This window comes from Nicotiana tabacum, chromosome 23 (assembly GCF_000715075.1).
Source record: "Nicotiana tabacum cultivar K326 chromosome 23, ASM71507v2, whole genome shotgun sequence".
NCBI classification, from domain to species: Eukaryota; Viridiplantae; Streptophyta; class Magnoliopsida; order Solanales; family Solanaceae; genus Nicotiana; species Nicotiana tabacum.
This window is the reverse complement of record NC_134102.1, coordinates 20,108,833-20,132,799: the sequence shown is the minus strand read 5'-3', so window position 1 is coordinate 20,132,799 and position 23,967 is coordinate 20,108,833.

Genomic DNA, 23,967 nt, shown 5'->3' with positions numbered 1-23,967 from the left:
GCCATGGTCGTGAAGTATATAGACGAGATACATGTCCAAATTCAAGTGGTCAAAGGGGAATGGTCGAAATTTGAGATGTAGTACTTGCCATATTTAGGCAAGTACTAGACGATAACATAGAATCGTAGGAGATGACGATATAATACACAAAAGGTAAGAGAATCATGGAAATATCTATGGTTGAGGCGGATTTGGAGAGGTTTTTTTGAGAGGCGGCTAGGGGGAGGAGGAGGGGTGTTTAAAGGCAGCGGCTGAAGGGAAATGGGGATTAGGGCTTAGGGTAAGGGGATATAAGGAGAAATGGGAAAGGTGTTGTGAGTCGTTGATCATTTTTGATCAACGGCTGGGATTTGAGAAGTGTTGGCTCGGTTTTCGACTGGGTTGGATCGCTTAGGATTGGGCTGGGGTTATTGGGCCAAGGTCTGGGTAGTTTAGGTCCGAAAAATAGGTAAGTTTTGGGCCAGATTTTAAATACCCAATATTTAATAAATAAATAATTTATGAAAGTAATTAATAAATAACAAAAGTATAATTTATGCACTAAAATGATTAAAAATAATTACTTACATTATAAAAATAGGGCTATTATTTCAAAAATATGCAATTAGCCTAAAAATACAAATGTAATTATAAACAAATCAGTAAAATGTTTAAAAACATACATGTTAGTGTAAATGATAAGTTTGGATGATTAAATCATCATAAAAAATAATTTGAAGGATAATTATTGGATATTTATACAATAAAATACAGAAATAAATTGGTTTAAAGCCTTAAAAACTATGGAAAATTATGAAAAATACATGTGTATGCTTATAAATCAAAATGATGATGTATATGTACTATTTTAAAAGTATATATATATATATATATATATATATATATATATATATATATATATATATATATATATATATATATATATATATATATATATATATATATATATATTGTTTTTAAAATATGAGGAGAAAATTGGGTATCAACAACCCTCGTATCTTCAATTCAATTCAATGAAATCAATATTTCATCGTCAATGGATGTCTCATTTTTCCTTATTCAGATTTTTCTATTTTTCTTATCTTTTTCTTTTCAGTTCTAATAATGCGGACTTAAATAACATGATATGCTTGCGGACTTCATGCCCAGATCCTAAAACGCTATCTAACTGTGAAATAATGAATCAAGAACCGGAATATTATGACGATCAAGCTTTTAAGGAAATAAATTGAGAATTGGAACAATTTGAGAATAAGCTTAAGCCAAACTTAAATGAAACCAAGCCAGTTAATTTGGGCAGTCCATAATAGATCCGAGAAACCATGATAAGCATTCACGCCGGTGAAAGAACTAGAGATGCATTGATCCAACTTTTGTTTGAATTCAAAGACATATTTGCATGGTCCTATGATGATATGCCAAGGCTGAGTATCGATTTGGTGGTACATAAATTGCCAACTTATTCTGGTTACCCACCCATCCAATAAAAGCAAAGAAAGTTTAAAACGGACATCAGTGATAAGATCAAAGAAGAAGTCACCAAACAATTAAAAGCTGGTGTGATTCGGGTGGTCCGATACACCACATGGTTGGCTAATGTGGTCCATATGCTAAAGAAGGAAGGGAAAACCCGAGTGTGCGTTGATTATCGGGATTTGAACAAGGCAAGCCCAAAGGACAACTTTCCACTGCCAAACATTCATATTCTTGTTGACAACTGTGCCAAACATGAGATACAGTCCTTCGTAGATTGTTATGTTGGGTACCACCAGGTTCTGATGGATGAAGAAGACGCAGAAAAGACGGTTTTCACCACACCTTGGGGAACTTACTGTTACAGGGTCATGCCATTTGGTCTGAAAAATGTCGGGGCAACCTACATGAGAGCCATGACTGCCATTTTGTAGGATATGATGCACCAGGAAATTGAGGTATATGTGGATGATGTGATCATTAAGTCTAGAACGCAGGAAGACCATGTGCGAGATTTGAGAAAGTTCTTTGAGCATCTGCGCAGGTATGACTTGAAATTGAATCCAGCTAAATGTGCATTCGGAGTTCCATCTGGGAAACTTCTGGGGTTTATAGTTAGCCAGAAGGGTATCGAGCTAGATCCAACAAAGATAATGTCTATTCGGGATTTCCCACCTCCGAGAACTAAGAAAGAGGTCATGAGTCTACCGGGAAGATTGAATTACATTAGCAGGTTCATTGCTCAGCTTACTACCACATGTGAGCCCATATTTAAGTTGCTGAAGAAAGATACGGCGATCAAATGAATGGATGACTGTCAAGAGGCTTTTGATAAAATAAAAGAATATCTGTCAAATCTGCCAGTGTTGGTTCCGCCCGAGCCAGGAAGACCTTTGTTCTTATACCTGACAGTCTTAGAAAATTCTTTCGACTGTGTCCTGGGGCAACATAATGTGACCGGGAAGAGAGAGCAAGTCATATACTACCTGAGCAAGAAGTTCACTAGTTATGAAGCCAAGTATACTTTGTTGGAAAGAACTTGTTGCGCCCTGACTTGGGTCTCCCAGAAGCTTAGACATTATCTTTTGGCTTACACCACATACCTCATAACCAGAATGGATCCTCTGAAGTACACATTCGAGAAACCAATGCCCACGGGAAGGTTAGCAAAATGGCAAATCCTGCTCACGGAGTTCAACATTGTCTATATCACCCGCACGGCGATGAAAGCTCAAGCCTTGGCGGATCATCTAGCTGAGAACCTGATTGATGATGAATACCAACCCCTAAGTACTTACTTTCCGGACGAGGAAGTAAATTCAGTTGAAGTAATTCCAGAAGACACTAATGCTTGGAAAATGTTCTTTGATGGAGCTGTAAATGCAAAAAGGTGTCGGGATGGGGGCAATTTTGATTTCGCCCACTGGCCAGCACTATCCGGCCATAGCCCGGCTTCGATTCTTCTATACGAATAACACTGTCGAGTATGAATCTTGCATCATGGGCATGAACATGGCAGTTGAGTTGAGGAGTTGTTAATCATGGGAGATTCTGACTTGATTATCCGGCAAGCTCAGGGCGAATGAGAAACCCGAGATATCAAGCTTATTCCATACAGGCAACATGTGGAATATCTTTGCAAACGGTTCAAGTCCGTTGAGTTCAGGTATATCCCTCGATTCCACAATGTGTTAGCTGACGCACTGGCTACTTTGGCCTTAATGCTACCATATCCGGGCAATGTCCATATTGACCTGCTGGAAATCCAAATTCGAGAAAGGCATGGTTATTGTAATGCGATTGAAATAGAACCACATGTTCAGCCATGGTATCATGATATCAAAAGGTTTTTGAAAACAAAGGAATACCCCGAGCAGGGCAGTGGAGATCAAAAGAGAACTATCAGAAGGCTTGCAAGCAGTTTCTTTTTGAGCGGAGAAGTCTTGTACAAAAGAACTCCAGATTTGAATCTTTTGAGGTGCGTAGATGCCGGGGAAGCTGAAAATATCATGAACGAAGTGCATTCAGGAGTATGTGGGCCTCACATGAACGGATATGTCCTTGCAAAGAAAATCCTTCGGGCAGGTTATTACTGGATGGCCATGGAAAAGGATTGCTTCAGTTTTGTCCGAAAATGCCATCAGTATCAGATACACGGTGACCTGACTCATGCACCGCCTTTAGAGTTGCATCGTATGTCATCACCTTGGCCATTCATTGCTTGGGGTATGGATGTCATTGGGCCAATCAAGCCGAAAGCTTCAAATGGGTACAGATTCATCTTGGTTGCCATTGATTATTTCACAAAGTGGGTTGAAGCAGTCACTTTCAAAGCCGTCACCAAGAAAGTGGTGGTGGACTTCGTGCATTCCAACTTTATTTGTCGTTTTGATATTCCTAAAATGATCATTACAGAGAATGCTGCAAATCCGAACAGCCACTTGGTGAGGGAGGTATACAAACAATTTAAGATTACGTATCGTAATTCTACCCCTTATCGGCCCAAAGCTAATGGCGCTGTTGAAGCCGCAAACAAGAATATCAAGAAGATACTCAGGAAAATGGTTCAAAGCTCTAGACAATGGCATGAAAAGCTGCCTTTTGCATTACTCAGATATCGCACAACCGTGCGCACATCACTTGGGGCCATGCCTTATTTATTGGTTTATGGAACTGAAGCCATAATACCTTCAGAAGTTGAGATTCCCTCTCTTCGAATCATTGCTGAAGCCGAGATCGAGGATTATGAATGGGTCAAGACCCGGTTGGAACAATTAATTATGATTGATGAAAAGCGAATGGCCGCAGTTTGCCATGGCCAGTTGTACCAACAAAGAATGTCCCGTGCCTACAACAAAAAAGTGCGTCCCAGGAAATTCGAAGTGGGGCCACTCGTTCTGAGATGTATTCTCCCGCATCATGAGGAAGCAAAAGGAAAATTTGCTCCAAATTGGAAAGGTCCGTACATTATAAGAAAACTGTTGTCGAAAGGAGCATTGTACTTGGGAGACATTGAAGGAAATGACCCCAAAACAGCTGTCAATGCAGATGCGGTCAAAAGGTATTATGTTTGATCCTTTTTGCGATTTTAATACTCTCCGATTGGGATGACGAAGGCTTTCATTCTTGCTACCCAAACACTACCAACCCTTGCAAACCCTTTGAGTCGGTTCCCTTTTTCTTTGATTACCCTCATTGGAACCTACAAATAAGTCCCTTTTTCATGTTCATTGAAGTCCGTATACACTCCAAATAAGTCCTTCTTTCTTTTCCCCGAAAGGGATACCTCTCGTCTAAATTCATTTGTCCATTCCATTGTTTGCTTTACTTTGAATCCTTTTCGGTTTAACTCTGTTCCGAAACTAAGACAAAGAAAGGATGGCAAGACTGATTTATAGGTTTCTCGTTCGATACAAGCCAATATGCAAAAGAAAAGGAACCCAATCTCGGTAGGGGCATCAAGTCGACTCCAACTGGCCATGTTGGCCGATGCTTCAAAATCAAAAACTGTTGAAAGAGGAAATTCATAGTCAAATGCCCACAAAGGCAAAATAAAAGTTGAAAAGGTTAAGTCCCACATGACTAACCATCATGGAAAAGTCTGGAAAGGCCAGAGGTTCTCCGAGGTTAGAAATACAATCAGTATTCAGGAAACAACCAGTTGCAACTGAAAAGGCCGAGACCAAGTGACTGAAACAATCAAGGGCACAAAACCAACCACCCTTTCAAACTGACAAATTTTTCTTTGTTTGAAAAACAGGAAACAGGTGTTATCCAAAAGCAACCTTGCGAGAAGCAGGTACAACCAAAAATAAATTGCGCAAAGGCTAGAAACAGCTATGCAGCAACCACTCCAAAAGGGAAGTCTCCTCCAAAATTCTTTCCCGCATTTACTCATTATCTGAAATAAAAAAAAGAGAAGAAAATGATGATGAAAAAAAAAAAGAAAAGAAAAAGAAAGAAAGTTCCAAATCATGGTAGTATAGGGTCTCCAATCCCTAGCTGCATTTTCCAACATAGGGTCTTCACTCCCTAGTTGATGATATTTTAGACATAGGGTCTCCACTCCCTAGTCGCTTTTCCAACATAGGGTATCCACTCCCTAGTTGATAATTTTCCAATATAGGGTCTCCACTCCCTAGTTGATTTTATTTTAGACATAGGGTCTCCACTCCCTAGTTGATGATATTTTAGACATAGGGTCTCCACTCCCTAGTCTCCTTTCCAACATAGGGTCTCTACTCCCTACTTGATGATTTTCCAACATAGGGTATCCACTCCCTAGTTGATGATATTTTAGACATAGGGTCTCCACTCCCTAGTCTCTTTTTCAATATAGGGTCTCCACTCCCTAGTTGATGATTTTCCCAACATAGGGTCTCCACTCCCTAGTTGATGATTTTCCAACATAGGGTCTCCACTCCCTAGTTGATGATTTTCTAACATAGGGTCTCCACTCCCCAGTCGTTTTTCCAACATAGGGTCTCTACTCCCTAGTTGATGATATTTTAGACATAGGGTCTCCACTCCCTAGTTGATGATTTTCCCAACATAGGGTCTCCACTCCCTAGTTGATGATTTTCCCAACATAGGGTCTCCACTCCCTAGTTGATAATTTTTCAACATAGGGTCTCTACTCCCTGGTTGATGATTTTCCAATATAGGGTCTCCACTCCCTAGTCTCTTTTCCAACATAGGGTCTCCACTCCCTAGTTGATGATATTTTAGACATAGGGTCTCCACTCCCTAGTCTCCTTTCCAACATAGGGTCTCTACTCCCTAGTTGATGATTTTCTAACATAGGGTATCCACTCCCTAGTTGATGATATTTTAGACATAGGGTCTCCACTCCCTAGTCTCTTTTCCAATATAGGGTCTCCACTCCCTAGTTGATTTTATTTTAGACATAAGGTCTCTACTCCCTAGTCTCTTTTCCAACATAGGGTCTCCACTCCCTACTTACTTTTATTTTAGACATAGGGTCTCCACTCCCTAGTCGATTTTCCAACATAGGGTCTACACTCCCTAGTTGCTTTTATTTTTAGACATAGGGTCTTCACTCCTTAGTCGCTTTTTTAACATATGGTCTTCACTCCCTAGTTGCTTTTATTTTAGACATAGGGTCTCCACTCCCTAGTCGCTTTTCCAACATAGGGTATCAACTCCCTAGTTGCTTTTATTTTTAGACATAGGGTCTTCACTCCCTAGTCGCTTTTCCAACATAGGGTCTCGAATCCATAGTTGCTGTCATTTTAGATATAGGGTCTTCATTCCCTAATATCTATTTTTCCAAGGGTACACAATCCCCACCTTTTTATTTGCTTTCAATAATGAAGTAGTATAGAGTTTTATTAATAATAACTCACGAAATTTTTCTAGTGAAAACTGGGGCAGAAAATTTCGTTCGTTCGTTTGTTTTGATGCTGGAGCGGGTTATACCTCGAGGCACATGGTTCGAGATGACCAAAAGAAGAAGTTTCAATCCAAAATAAAGAAAATAAAAGGAGAAGAAGTGAATCCAAAGTGCAGAAGCAGAGAAAAGATATGGACTACTCAAGACAAGACTGAAGTCACAAGCTTTGCATGTCCTGTCTTGATCCGAAAAAGCCGAAGAAGAATGAACCAGCACCTGCATCTAACAAGCATCAAGATTCAGATCAGAGTCAGCATGAAGAACCAGTCAAGACTCAAGATCAAGTTTCAGAAGACTTATAGATAGGAATCTTGTAATTCGTAGCTGACAGGCTTAGTTAGTCTTTTTTATTTTTTGATTTTGGTGTAATAAGGAGCTCAGCAAGCAGTAAACAGCGGCAACAACAGTGAAATCACAGTTTTTCCGGTAATCCGAGCTACCAAAACTTCTAGAACTATACTGACCTGATTTCTTTACAGCCAAAGATATGTAGGCAACCTCCAAAGCAAGGTTCAGTCAAACTTTTTCAAAATACTTCCCATGGAGTATCCATCGGGCAAATATTGCTTGTAATTGCTCACTTTATCTTTGCCCGAAAATTCTTCATGTTCTCGAGCAAAGAGGGGCACCTGTGAGCACGTGATTTTTGCCCGACTAAAATAATCCTACAAAATTCATAAATAGATTTTTTCTTAATTATTTTTAATTCTCATAGAATTTGTAAGAATTTTTGTCAATTAATTGTTTGCATTTAGTTGCATTTTTCATGCGTTTTTAATATTTTTAAATCATAGAAAATATCAAAAAATGTCCAAATCTTCATTATATAGTATTTTTAGGTCTTAATTGCATTTAGGATTTAATTACATGAGTTAATTACATTATTAAACAAAAATCACAAAAATATTGGTCACTTTTACATTTGTAGTTTTTAGTTTTAAATTAGTAATTTTCTTTCATTTTTCTTTTAAGCTGAATTAATTGTTCAAGTGTTAGAAATAGTTAATTAGGTTTATTTCATAAATTAGATTTTGTTTTAGGACCTAATCTAGGTTTTTGATTAATTAATTTAAGATTTAAAATAAGAAAAAAGAAAGAAGAAGAAGGGAAACAAAGAAAAGGAAAAGGGGGCGGTTTGGGCCAGCCCAACTGTTTTAAAATCAAAAGCCACCCCAGCCCAATCCCCACTACCCAAAAATCCGGTCTAGTCCCCTTTATTAACAAAACTATGCTGTTTTGTTTAATGCCAATCCCAGTCGTCCGATCTCTTTGGATCTAAAGGCTTTGAACTCCCCACCCTTTCCCATTTAGCTATCCAAACGCCATCCCCTAAACCCTAGAGACCACCCTCATTCCCTTCATCTCCTCTCTAAGTTCAAACCTAGTCGCCCCCAAACCCCTCACTCTCACCGGCCGGCGGCGATACCCCAAACCACTCAAATTGATACCACACTCCCCACACCCGCTTAAACCTTATCCTACCACCAATCTCACCAGAAAACTACCCAAACCTCACCAATTTCAAATCTAAGAAAATCATAAACCTAAATATATTTTTTCTGGAAATTTCAAGCATGTTTTGGCTCAAACTTACATGAGTAGATTGCTCTTGACACGAGCAATCAATTCATGTTAGTTTGGTTCATTTAAAAACTCGTCGGATTCCGGACAAGTCACCACTAACCGGTCAAGTTTCATCGCCATCATTGTTAGTTGTTCGCCTCAAATCGTCGACTCACTTCCGGCCAAATCAGTATACTTTTCTTTTCCCTTTTCCTTGTTTCTTTTTCTGTTTTGTTTGGATCATTAGTTAGGTGTTAATTATTAATTAGTTTAATTAAAAATAGGATTATTTAAGTTAATTGCATGATTAATTAGTTAATTGCATGTGTTAGGCTAATTGAATCAAGTTTATTTAATTTAGTGATCTAGCTAGGTTTAATTAGTTAGTTTGTTTATGTTTTTGTTTGTTCTTTGATATTGGCCTTAATTGGTCAATTTTGATGCTTCAATGTCAATAGGAATTAAGGGGGTTGAAAGGGTAATAAACAGAACTTAAGGGGTCGAAAAGAAGTTAAAAATCAAAAAATCGAGGGTAGTGATACATGAAACTGCTAAATGAGGGATTAAAGTGCAATAACTTGATTAAGTTGAATTAGATTTTTGAAAAAGGGTGAATTTTCAGAATTTTAAAAGAGTGAAAATGAAAAGAAACTTCTAGAAAGGGATTGTTGTCCCAATATTTGTTAGAAAAAGATGCTAAAATTAGATACAACTGTCTATTTTCTCGTACAAAAGATGCCATTTTTCTGAATTTAAGGAAAGGCTGGCAGATTCTTTTGTACTTGATTTCATTCCCTAATAAGGCTCTCACATATTCTATATGGGGGGAGGGGGGAGGGGGAGGGGGCACTCTATGAATGGGGAGAGACAGATTTTACATTGGACTCACACATGAAAAAACCCTCTGAAATTTAGAATCCTTTCCTTCATTTTAAGACTGATTTTTAGACTGATTTTGACATTGAGAAAACACTCAAAAACGTTCCATCAAGCTGAGTTTTTGGGGCTATTTCTTCTGTGTTGCTGCTTGTTCTCATTTGGCAGTGTTTGGGCTCTAGTTCTAAAGCTCGGATCCCTTCTTGTTCCACTGTTTGTTATTTCTCTGCTAGTCGCTGAGCCTGTTTCTTTGGATTCCAGACCTTTATTTGATCATTTCTCTACTGTTCTCTACTTTAGGTATGTAAATATTCATTTGCAGTTTACATAAGAATAAATTTTGACTTGCTCATGTCACATTCATGCTTAGTTTTAATAAATTTGTGATGCTTGGTGGCCAGATCTTCTAGTATTTGTTCCAAGTTAATATTTAGTTCTTTAAAACAACATGTTGAAAGATGTATTTGTCATGTCTTTTCCGTGCTTTCCCTTTGTGAGTTAAAATTATTTGAATCCGAACTTTCTATTTCTGCTTGTTTCAATTGTGATAAGTTGGATGTTGATTTGCAAGTTAGCTCTGTAGCTATCCTTGTAAATACAACACTGGTTTGGAGAATTGCAAAATCACATGTGCGAGAACTGAGTACCTTAGCAGAAGTTAATGAGATTGGAAACAACAGGAGTGCTTGTATAGCTTTTCAATGAAGTTACAACTGATAATTAGCTAGATGTAAGGATTCTATAATACTAAGTTTTTTTTTGTGATTAGAATTGTGTAAATTCAATTAAATTATCCATTTTGTATAATTTCAATCCTTAAGTCTGTGTATCTGAAATGGTATTTGTTTGAATGGTTATGATGCTATCATCGTAGGTGATCTTTCATATCATTAATAAACCATAAATTTGTAAAGAATCATATAAGATTGTAGGCTGGTGGGCCCGTTGATCCCAGAACACTAAGCCCAATAACAAGGTAGTTGTATAATAAAGGAGTTCACATGGATTCTACATGAGCTATGGGTTGGCTCAAAGGTTGTGGCCCACTTTAGGATCCTTAACGATCCATAAGCTCTTAAAAGCTAGCACAAGAAGCTTAATTATGTTATTTTGACCCAAATGATTCCATGTTAACATAAACTCAATTTTCCTCTTAAATAGTAGAAACCCACTGACGTTAATGAGGATCTTAGTCATGTATCACCCAAAAGCAGCACTCCAATTGCTAATAACTTATTTTCTTTAGACTATAAATCAGACTCTCATATATATAGCCTCAGTCATTTGAAAATTAGCTAACCCTTGAATATTCGTAGAAATGCTTTTAGGCGCATTTTAATCTATTATCGTGATTATGTATATGTTCGCGTGGTATAATTATGATTTTCTAAAATAAATCAAAGTATGCATTTGCACGACTTTGGCCAAAAACAATCATAAATAATTAAGTGTTACTAATTGTGTACACGAACGTGTGACATAATTTTTGACACCCGAATAAAACGGATTCACACACACATGGTTTGTTTCAAAGATAAATCCATAACGCCATAATTAAAAGCGATAAATGTACATAGGTTCTAAAAATGAGTAATTCAATAAATTGATTAAGCCAAGTATGATTAAAGCAACCATGCTAAAACAACGGAATTCGGGAGTGCCTCACACCTTCTTCCGGGTTAACTGAATTTCTTACTCGGTCTTCTGTGTTTCGCGGACCATAAAACAGAGTGAATTTCCTCGATTTGGGATTTAAAATAAACCGGTGACTTGGGACACCATTATAAATATTTCAAGTGGTGACTCTGAATAAATTAATAATCCCATTTTGAATAATATAACTTTAATTGGAAAAAACTCCCTATCCCATATCCCCTCGGGAAAAAGGAGGTGTGACACTTCCAAGTCCGGGAGTACACCAGAATGTCGTCAATAAACACAATGACGAATGAGTCAAGATAAGTTTGGAATACACTGTGCATCAAGTGCATAAAAGCTGTTGGGGCATTGGTTAGCCCAAAAGACATAACAAGAAAATCATAGTGACCATATCTGGTCCTGAAAGCAGTCTTCGGGATATCTGGCTCCCGAATCTTCAACTGATGATATCCTGAACGTAAGTTAATCTTGGAAAACACTCTGGCACCCTGTAACTGATCAAATAAGTCATCAATATGAGGCAATGGATACCTATTCTTCACTGTGACTTTTTTCAACTGGCGGTAATCAATACACATTCGCATAAAACCATCATTCTTCTTCACAAACAAGACAGGAGCACCCCAAGGTGACACACTGGGTCGGATGATTCCCTTATCAAGCAACTCCTATAACTGGCATTCAACTCCTTTAACTCAGGAGGATCCATACGATATGGAGGAATAGAGATGGGCTGAGTGCCCGATAGCAAATCAATGCCGAAATCAATATCTATGTCGGGTGGCATGCCTGAAAGGTCAGCTGGGAACACATCTGGAAAGTTCCTCACTACTGGAACTGACTCAACTGTAGGGGTATCATTACTGACATTTCTCACATAAGATAGATACACGTCATGCTCCTTCTCAACCATTCGTTGAGCTTTAAGAAATGAAATAACTCTGTTGGGAGTGTACTCTAAGGTACCTCTCCACTCCAATCGTGGTAAATTTGGCATAACCAGCATCACGATCTTAGCGTGACAATCAAGAATAACATAATGGGGTGACAACCAGTCCATGCCCAAAATAATATCAAAGTCCACCATGCTGAGCAATAATAAATTGGCTCTGGTCTCAAAACCAATAAGAGCAATCAAACACGATCGATACACGCGGTCCATAACAAGAGAATCTCCCACAGGAGTAGACACATAAATAGGGGAACTCAAAGAATCCCGAGATATGCCCAAATACGGGGCAAAATAAGAGGTCACATAAGAATATGTAGAGCCTGGGTCAAATAATACTGACGCATCTCTATGATAGACCGGGACAATACCTATAATGACAGAATCAGAAGCAACTGCCTCTGTACGAATAGGAAGGGCATAATATCGGGTCTGGCCTCCCTCTCTAGGGTGAACTCTACCTCCCCGACCTCTACCTCGGGCTGGCTGAGCAGGTGGGGTGGCAGTTGGTGCTGGAATCATAGCCTGAGAACCCGGTGGAGCACGCTGTGGCTGAGAAGTCTGTGGAGGTGCGCCCCTCCTAAACTTGGGGCAATCCCTCACCATATGGCGAGTGTCGCCACACTCAAAATAAGCTCTGGGAGGGCATGGCTGTTGTGACCGGCTCGGGCCAGATCTACTGGACTGGCCGCTAGGAACACCCCTTGCAGGAGGCACACTAGATATTGGCAGTGCATAATAAGGCTCCTGGGGCCTAGAAGGAGCTGGAACACCACTGGCGGTTGGAAGAGCTGAATGAACGGGGCGGCTCACATAACCCCTACCATGGTGAGCTGCTGGGGTTCGACCTCCAGAATAATAGCCAGTCTCTCGAGACGTCTTGGCCTCTCTATCCTCTTTGTCCCGGGAAAGCATGCCCTCCAATCTCCTGGCAATACTCATAACCTGCCAATAGGAAATATCCATCTCCAACTCCCTGGCCATACTAATCCGGATGCTGGGGTAGAGTACCTCAATAAACCGTCGAACCCTCTCTCGAACTGAAGCAAACTGCATACTCTCACACAGTCATAGATCCCTGGCGCAACTACTCAAACTCCATGTGCCATGCGTCCCTGAGGCTCTGAGGGACATACTCTCTCAAAAACATGTCCGAGAACTGGGTCCATATAAGTAAAGCCGCCTTAGTCGGACTACTCAACTCATAAGCACGCCACCACTGATAAGCTGTTCCTCTAAGATGGAATGAAGTGAAAGAAACCCCACTCGTCTCCGCTATGCCCATAGTATGGAGAATACGATGACACTCCTCCAAAAAACCCTTAACATCATCTGTAGCCAATCCGCTGAAGGTAGGTGGGTGGTACTTCTTGTACCTCTCAAGTCTGAGCTGCTCCACCTTAGAAGTTGCTGCCCTAACCTCGGGCTGAGTTGGAGCTACTGGCTGCATTGGTACAATCTCTAGAACCTGGTCTACCTGGACCTGCTGCTCTAGAGTACCAACGACGGGAGTCTGTGCTCATCCCCCGGCCTGAGATGTGGCAGGAGCAAGTGGAATCAATCAAGCCTGAGCTAAGGTGCTGAACATGCTTAGAAACTGGGCTAGAGTCTCCTGGAGGGCTGGTGCAGAAACAGGTACCTCAAGTGTCTGCCCTCCAGCTGGAGCTACTGGGGCTCCTCTGTAGCAGCTCGTGCGGGTGCTCTGGCTGCACCACGTGGACGTCCTCGGCCTCTACCCCGGCCTGACCTCTCGTGGCTCTAGCAGGGGGCACGGGTGCCTGGTCATCAGATCTGCCTGTACGAGTCCTCACCATCTGTGAAAGAATAGAATACAGAAGTTTAGAATTTTTGAAGTCAATAATTTTTCGCACGACAAGGAATCAAAGTAGTGAAATTTTCCTAACAGTTCCATAGCCTCCCGAAGATAAGTACAGACGTCTCTGTACCGATCCGCGAGACTCTAATAAACTGGCTTGTGACTCACGACACCTATGAACCTAGAGCTCTGATACCAACTTGTCACGACCCAATTTCCCCTCCGTATGACGTCGTGACGGCACCTAGTCTCTACGACTAGGTAAGCCTAACATTTGCGGAATAATGAAATGAAAATATAAATTTAACAACTAACTGTAGCAATAACAACATAACTGGATACCATGCCACTTGGCATGTACAATAACCAACTCCTCAATATACTACACAACATTCCTAAAACCTGGAACATTCTGAATTAAAAACTACAGTAGGAAAATCTAGTGTCTCTATACATCAGAGTCTATCAAAAGAAAATACAGAATATAATGGACATGGGGAAGAGTAGAAGGGGACTTTGAGGTCTGTGGACGCGACATATATACCTTGAAGTCTCCAAAACTGTCCCGACTAACTGATAGTGCGGCTGATAAGGAGCACCTGGATCTGCACACGAAAAACATGTACAGAGAGTAGCATGAGTACACCACAATTGGTACCGAATAAGTTCCAAGCCTAACCTTGGTCGAGTAGTGACGAGGTCAGGTCGGGCCCTACTGGTATATATATAATAACACAAGATAGAATGAAATAACACGGTAAAATAAAGACTAAAATTTAACAAGAATGAAATCATAGAAGAAAACAGCTCAGTACACAGAGACAACAACAGGTGTTTTCCCGAGATACCATCTCGTATTCCCAAACGTAAATGTGCAGTATATGGGGATCTCCCAGAATACCATTTCGTAGTCCCTAAGTAAATATGCAGTACATGGGGATCTTCCGAAATACCGTTTCGTAGTCCCAAAGTAAATATGCAATACAACAGTACAGGGGGGATTTTCCGGAATACCGTTCCATAGTCCCAAAGTAAATATGAAGCTCAAACCAACGAAAATAATAGTTACAGCAAGAAAACCTACAATTGAGACTAAGTTCAAGTCAAGGAAAAATAGGAAATTTCACTTAACAGGCTGTACAGAGTTCAGATAGGCAATTAAGACACGTAGGCATGCTATTCTAAACTAAACAGGATAGTTACATATGCTAGTGTAGCTCAAATAAGGAGAAACATATTATTACTTAGTGGAGAACGAAGTTTTACAACCAATAGCCCGTGTACGTACTCATTACCTTACGTATACGATGCTCACATATTAAAACAGTTGCAAATCCTAAGGGAATTTCCCCCATGCAAGGTTAGGCAATCCACTTACCTCGAACCAAGCTCACTCAATCGGTAACAATGCCTTTTCCACGAATATCCAATTCTGAATGGCCCAAATCTAGCAAAAATCAATTACATATCATAAATACAACTATAATAGACTAATCTAATTAATGAAATATTGAAATTAAGATTTTAATAAAAAATCCGAAATCCATCCTAAAACGTCGACTCGGGCCCACGTCTCAGAATCGAGTAAACTTCACAAAATACGAACACTCATTCACTCACGAGTCTGACCATTTGAAAATTACTCAAATCCGACCACAAATCCCCTTTCAAAACTCGAAATCTTTATTGAAGAAGTTCTTCCAAATATTTCCCAGTTTCATCCCCAAAATCCGAAATTAAATGATTAAATCAACCATAGATTAGTGGAATATAATCATAAAGGAGTTAAGAATCGTTACCCAATCGATATCTCTAAAAATCCCTCAAAATCTAGTCCAAAATCCTAGCTCCCAGCTCAAGTTTTTAATAAAATGGCAAAACCCCCATTTTTGGAAACTTTAATACTGCCCAGACATTTCCTTAATCGCGATCGCGAAGAACAACTTTACTGCCCCAGAAATTAATTCTATGCGAATGTGTAAAACACCACGCGAACGCGATGCTCCCGCACTCAGACTCACACGATCGCAAACGTCCTCACACGTTCGCGATGAGCAAAGCGTGTGGCCCAACTTTGGTACACTTAACCCTAAGCAAATGCGACCTTGTCTCTGCGTTGGCGAAGCACCACCTCACTTCACTACACGTTCGCATGCCCCTATCCGCGAACGCGAAGAACTATTACATCCTCTCACCCAGCAAGCTTACGCGATTGCGTCCTCAAATTCGCGAACGCGAAGAACAACTTTGGCTGGCCTCTCAGATTGCCTTACGCGATCGCGAGACCTCCCTCGCGAACGCGATGAAGAAAAAGTCTGCAACAAAACACCAGAAAATCTGTTATCTTCCTTAAGTCCAAAATAGCCCGTTGAGCATCCAAAACACAGCCGAGGCCCCCGGGAACTCAATCAAGCATATCAACCAGTCCTAAATCACCATATGAACTTAGTCGAGCCATCAAACCACATCAAACAATGCTAAAATCACAAATCATCCTCCGATTCAAACCTAAAGAACTTGAAACTTCTAAATTTGCCGATCGATGCCTAAACCAACCAAACTACGTCCGATTGACCCCATTTTCACACAAGTCATATTCAACATTACAGACCTACTCCAACTTTCGGAATCAGAATCCGACTCCGATATCAAAATTTCCACTATCGATCCAAATCTCCAAAAATTCGACTTTCGCCATTTCAAGCCTAAATGAGCTACGGACCTCCAAAACACAATCCGGACACGCTCCGAAGTCCAAAATCACCTAACAGAGCTAACGGAATCGATGGAACTCCATTCCAGAGTCATCTTCACATAGTTCCGACTACGGTCCAAATCCTAAGGCTTAAACCTCCATTTAGAGACTAAGTGTCCCAAAACACTCCAAAAACCAAAACAAAACCTCTCAAAAAGGCACAATAGCAGAAATAGATATGTGAAAAGCAGTAAATAGGGGATCGGAGCTATTACTCTCAAAATGACCGGCCGGGTCGTTACATTACCAGCCCCGATATTAGTGCGCAGTGTTGCTACTTGGAGACTTCAAGTTATACCTGCCCGCGACCGCAGGCCTCGAAGTCCTATTATATTCCATTATTCTCTTATTTCTTTATATTTTGATAGACAGTGATGTATAGGATGATTCGGTACTGTACTTAAAGCTCGTGACTTATATATCACAAGGTCTTGCGATTTTATGTATTAAGTTTTGGTAGATTCCTTTTATAAAATTGTTGGGATGTTCAAGTTTTAATATCTTATTTAATATTTCCGCGTACTATTTAGGCTTACCTAGTCTTAAGAGACTAGGCATCGTCACGATATCCCACGCAGAGAAATTGGGGTCGTGACAAGTTGGTATCAGAGCTCTAGGTTCTTAGGTGTTATGAGTCACAAGTAGGTTTAGTAGAGTCTCGCAGATCGGTACAGAGATGTCTATACTTATATTCGGGAGGCTATGAAACTGGTAGAAAAAGCTTCACTTCTTTAATTCCTTATCGTGCGAGATTTTGACTTGGGATTCTAAATTTATGTCTTTCTATTCTCTCACAAACGGTGAGGACACGTACAGCTGGATCAGATGACCAGACACCTGCGTCCCCTGCTAGAGCCGCGAGAGGCCGGGGCTGGGGTAGAGGCCAAGAAAGTCCATGTGGTGCAGCCAAAGCACTTGCACGAGTGTTCTCTAAGATCGACTTGTGTTCAGGCTATCATCAGTTGAAGATTCGGGAGCCAGATATCCTGAAGGCTGCTTTCAGGACTCGGTATGGTCATTACGAGTTCCTTGTGATGTCTTTTGGACTGACCAACGCCTCAGCAACATTCATGTACTTGATGAATAATGTATTTGTTACCTATCTTGACTCGTTCTTCATTCTGTTTATTGACGACATTCTGGTGTACTCCCGGAGCCGAGAAGATCATGAGCAGCACTTGAGGACTGTGCTTCAGACCTTGAGAGAAAAGAAGTTGTATGCAAAATTTTTGAAGTGTGAATTCTGGCTAGAGTCAGTGGCATTTTTGGGTCATGTAGTATCGAGTGAGGGGATCAAGGTAGATACGAAGAAGATTGAAGTAGTGCAGAGTTGGCCCAGACCATCCTCAGCTACGGAGATCCGAATTTGTGAAGCCCGTGAATTTTTATACTTAGGTTGGGCTAATTTCGAACTTAAGAATGCAATTTAAATAAACCCGAGCTACATGAGATTACTTAAGTAGAAAAAAGATATTGAAATGCATTGGAGATAACTATTTCATTAATGGTGAGCGCCGGGTTAATTGGGAGTAAAAAGAAGTCATGAAGAACACGTGAGAAATATTAATCCTCAAAGGATAAATGCTGGAATAACCTACAACGAAGAACATAGTTAGCAAAACAAAATAAGCAAAATGATGAAAAGGAGAGGATCTGAAGGCAACAAATTTCATTGACTTCAAAGTCATCAACCTCACTTGAATTATATTAATTAATAAATAAGTGAATAGTTGAATAAATTACATGAGAATACTTACATATAATATGGGTATAATGGAATTAGTGGTTAGAGTTTTGGGTATACAAAAAGAGTCATGAGACTTGATTGGAAGAATATTGGCAAGGAATCAAAGGATGAGATGATAAGCTTCAGAGGATGGACACTCTCTTGGATGCGTCGCATCCCCATCACTCCAATGTTCCCAGATGCCAAGGACAAAAGCAGTGACACCTGGCCAAAGCGACAATCTTGGCGTCCAAAACTTTAAACAAAAACGAGCAGCAACTGTTGCCTTTTAAGGCATTATAGGAAGTGATTCTTTTATTATTTTGAGGCTTGATTTTTGAAGGTCTAGAGAGAGAAGAGACCTCTCCACAATTGATGTACTCTTGAGGTAAGAATTAAATGTATTTTTGGTAGATTTGATTCTTAAATTACATTTTCCAACTCTCCACCTACATTGAATTCATAGATGTTTTCAAGAAAACCCCAAGAACATCTCAATAGCTCAAATCTTGAAAATTTTAGGATTTGACAAAGAGGTAACCCCTTCACTCCAATCTTATATATTATACTCTATGGACATAGTAGAGTATATTTATAAAGGAAGATTTGTATTTAAGCATCTATTGATGAAACCCTATAAAGCTAGTCTTGAAATTGGAACGTTTGTTGGTAGAGATGATAAATGGTGTTGGGTTTTGTTTGACCTATGTTGTTTTGAGCTTCTAATCGAACAACTAGATTCCATAACATATTTAATGGAGAATTAGAGTTAAAACTCAAGGAATGTTCTTCAAGTGGTTGTGAAACTTGGACCTAAGTGTTAGACACTTAGTTGGTTTGGTTTGTATTGTTGCGACGCGCTATTGATACATGCGAGCTCGTATATGTAGATTGTGAATTGTTGACGTCATTCAGCTTTGGGGTACGATTTGGAAAGCGACTTCGAGATAAGTTGATTAAAACTTACTCTACTTGAGGGATTTCCTCTAAACATATATTTTGACTTGATACATGAGATTGTTCGTAAATGTGCATCCGTACTCGTGGGGAAAAGCGATAAGGGATATCACCACGTGTTTTTGAGTCGTGTTGCATATGAAGTGGTGTCATGTTGTTTTGAAAAATCTTATTTTCAAAAATTTATTAGCAAATGGCACTTGAGGCAAATGTTATAAGATTTATTAAAACCAAATGTTGATGATAAAGGGATTAAGTATTTGAGTTCGATTATTACCTTTATTTTATAAAATGAGAAACGTAATATTCCTAAAATCTTTATATTTTGAAGTAGCACTTGATAAACCTTTAAGGATTGGAATCTCATTTTTTTTTTATGCTTCATATAAAATGAGAAAGGATACTCATTTGATTTGTTCAAACGATTTGGATTGACTATGAACGTCATGATTTGATAAAATAGATATTTGAGGATACTTGGCTATGAATTTATTTTTGGAGCTCACAGAGATTGGCTTCGAACATATCGTGTTCATCGTCATGAATTTATACGTGCCGATGTAGGCGTAGATTACCACTTTGTGGTATAGACTACGACAGAGCATCCTCCTTGAGAGGGTGTTATTTGTGCTATTACTAGCATGCCTGAGTTGATTCGTACAACACTACGATGAGATGACCTGAGCAAGTAAGGTATATGATACTTGCCGCTAGGTACATAACCTAGCTGACCTTCTTGTGTTAGTGATGATATAGTACTCCCGATGAAAGGTAAAAGATAATTTTGTTATGTATAGGCCTAAGGAGCCGAAAGTGATTTCAATGACTTAATACATTTGAAACAGTTTCATCGGCTGATACAAGTATTTTAAAAAAAGAAGTTTGTATCATGTTTTACATTTTACTAGTTCTTTTTATTTAAATTAATAGAGTATGAACTGATGTAAGGGATTATCGCTTTATATAAAGTATTTGTTGCATATGTTTTGTAAAGACTTGTCCCAGGAACTCGAGTTAGAGAGAGTCTATGACATTTATTGAGTACCATAGTGGTGTACTAAGCCATCAGGGGCCCCTCTCCAGGGTCCCGCTTTCTTTACATATTTTCAGGATGAGGTGTGGCATGTGATGAGCGGATGAGGCTAGGATGACTCTCTTTAAAAGGTATATAGTGAGGCACCATTTCTATTTCGTAATAGGTGTCGTATTGATCGTACTTTCTTCTGGTTGGGGTTTGCCCGAAGTATTTATTCCATCCTTGTGTCATAGAGATTCCATAGACAATTGTCATTACTTTGGATTGTAATTGAGAGTTATTCATATTTCATGTACGAAAGAAATATCACGCCCCAACCTCGGGGAGCACGACCGGCGCTCAACCGAGTGAACTCGGTCGAGCAAGCCTATTAGACCTTCCATACCCGACTCATTCATAATCCAAAAAGGGAACGCATCACCATTTGTTAAACAGGGGAGAGATCAGTTATATAAATAAATAAACGTTGCTAGTCCATTTTTCATTATATATATTATGCCATAGTTAAATTTCCAAAATACAACTTAGTCTAGTGACCACTCTGATACCCATACACGACCCACATAAACGTCTACGGAGCCTCTAATGATACAAAAGATCAACATGACAATGCCGGCAACAAGGCCCCGGCTATACCTCAAAATGTGAAAACTTCTACCAAAGAAGAACTACATGACCCAGGAGGAAATGGGACTCACCAAAATTGCTGTGATAAGTGTGAGGAAGAGCACCACTATCTGCGATCAGCGCTATCTGTGATGGAACCACCTACATCCATTCAAAGATGTAGCGCCCTCGGCAAAAGGGGCGTTGGTACTGTTTAATAGTACTAGTATGTAAGGCAAACACCAATCTTAGTAGAATGAATAGTGAAACAAGGAGAAGGCAGTCATAATAATCAATAAGTGCTTCACAGAAATACACAGAAATACCAAGTAAGGATCACATAGTTTCCGATTCAATTTTTCCATCTTTTAAGGTTAATAATCTTTAGTGCCAAATGCCACAACTCACAATGCCACGTGATTTTACACGGAGTCCAGTCTCAGCCCGACCGGCTAAGCCATCTCAGGTGAGACATATCCATATCCACAATGTAAATCAATAACTCCAACACAAATGCCACCATGTGTACAGCATGGCATCCGATTTTGGCCCGATCGGCTAAGCCATCTCACTTGAGACATAATCTCTTTCAATTGTTCACTCAATTCATATTTCTTTCCCATCTTTCGTTACATGGCACAAACAGCCTCATTTATTAAGTAGTTCTTGGCACTTGGGAACATTTTACAATTCAAGTCTTTCCCTTTTTATCCATTCAAATAACATCATCATTCATGTCGATAAGTATCATCACATAAGGCATTACACATATAAGGGAAGGAACTTGGAAAATCATAATAACGTTCTCAAGTAGCATGATGACATGGTAAATATCTAAAACAATTAGGGAACATGAATCTTCCAACCCAACACACTAAGGCAAACAATTCTAGTATGATCAAGTCGGAACTTACACCAATTATTCAGACACCAGGAGTTCGATTCTAGGAAGAAGAGAGTTAGCCATACATACCTCAATTGTGCTTCTTTAGACTCTACAATTATCCGAAACCCTTAGCAAACTCAATCTATTTTAGCAATATACAAATTGAACCCAGAATTAGGACAACGTTCATGGTTCTAGCTTACTTTTCCCCCCACACTCTTTATCATATATGCATGCAAGATAAACCACCCTTATACCCATGAAATATCACACTAGTATCCCATTATAGCTATGTTTAAAATTAAGAGCTGGGATGATGAAGTCTTACCCTTTTGGATGAAGAATTTGGTGCTCTACTTGAATATTTCCAAAGCTTTAAGTGATGATTGAAGATCAGTTTGATGAAAACTTAGGCCCTCCCTCTTGAACCCTCTCTCTCTCTACTCTAGAAATATCAGAAAATGAGCTCAAAATAGACCTAAGGGGTATTTTAATGGAATGGGGGTCGGATTTTAAATTAAGAAAAAGGGTGCCCCGACACAGGTCTGTGGTCGTATATGCGATCGCATAATGGTTATGCGGTCCGCAAAGTGACCGCAGAAATGGCCCTCAGGGGCCTAAACTTTCGGCCCAGATATGCGACCAGTATGCGGTCCGCATACTTGTTCAGCGGTCGCATAATGCACCGCAGAACTCCCTCCGCAGAAACCCAAGAGGAATTATGCAACCAATATGCGGTCATCATATCGATTATGCGGTCGCATAATCGACCGCAAAGCTGACCTCAAATTGGCCAAACTTTCTGCTTCACTCTGCGGCCATTATGCGGTCCACAGAGTAATTATGTAGCCGCATAATGGGCCGCAAAAATGCGTTCTTCTGCTAAACATTTTCCTCTTAGTCCGTAGGGTATTGTTCACTCCAAAAATTCCAAACCGCGGCGAGCTTGCGAGCCGTGAAGAATTTCTACAATAATAACGCACGAATCTATCTTGGCGCCATGAAACCCTGAGTTTTTAGTTTAAGTTTTTACGGGTCCTTACAAGAAATATTGCCATCCTTATGTATTTTCAATTATTAAAAATGGTGGATTTAAAGATTATGTTTCATGTATGGTCTCTTTTATTTAAAATAATGGTTTTTTTAAAAGTCTTCCACATGCATCTATTAGGCATATAGATGGGTATTCTTGTACAGGTTGGTCCACTCGGGTGAGATAGTATGCCAGGTGCTAGTCACATAGTTTTGGGTCGTGAAAAATTTGGTATCAGAGCACTAGGTTCAAATTCGAGCCCTAGGAAGTTTATGGAATCATGTCTAGTAGAGTTCTCCTTATTGGTATGTTGTGCACCAGACTTATATCGGGAAGGCTACATGGACATTGTAGGATTGTTTCATTCTTTCTTCTCACTCTAGATCGTGCGTTAAATCTTGAAGCAAGAGAAAAATTTCTAGTCTCTATCAAATTTTCGACGAGAATAGTGAGGAAAAGTGATAAGCATAAAGTTTGAGATTCAAGTAATCACACTAATTACTTTAGAAATAGCCATGAAAGTGTCATTGGCTTTTAATGCGAATATAAGGGCTTATGTCGAAAATAAAATGAAATATGTACAATCTGAATGGGGCAACAACAGATTGAAATTGCTAGCCAGGAGGTAATGACTTGTCTGAAGGAAGAAGAGATGGAATATTGTTGAATATTATCGTAATGACATCGAAAATTGCGAGAAGTTTGTGTTATAAAAGAATAATAAGGGCACCTTGAAAAGACATGCATTGGTATATGTTTGAAATTATTAGAGGCAGAGGACAACTAGTCACGGTGATGGCCACCAGTTTTGGATGACGAGTAGATTAGGAACAAGTAAATTTGATGAGGGAAAAGATAATCCTGAGTCGACAAAAAAAAGGGGGTTCGTATATCCAGATTTTGTGATAGAGTATCCAAGATGATATGGATTGAGGTGGTAAAGGAGGTCGAGTCACCAAGCCCATAACAAGCGTTAGTATAAATCGTAGATATGAGGCATGGTTGAAACAATGGCTGTGGATATCTCCTGATAAACTTTTGGCCCATTCTTATGATTAAGATGATGTTCAGTACCGAGGATAAAGCGTTAAGATTTTTTAATAGTTTCTAAGTTTGATACGGGGTATATTAAATAGTGTATCTACGGGATAACACATTTAGAAATTACCTATATAAGTATGAAGTGTAAGCTGCTTCAAGGAGAAAATTGTAAGGCCAG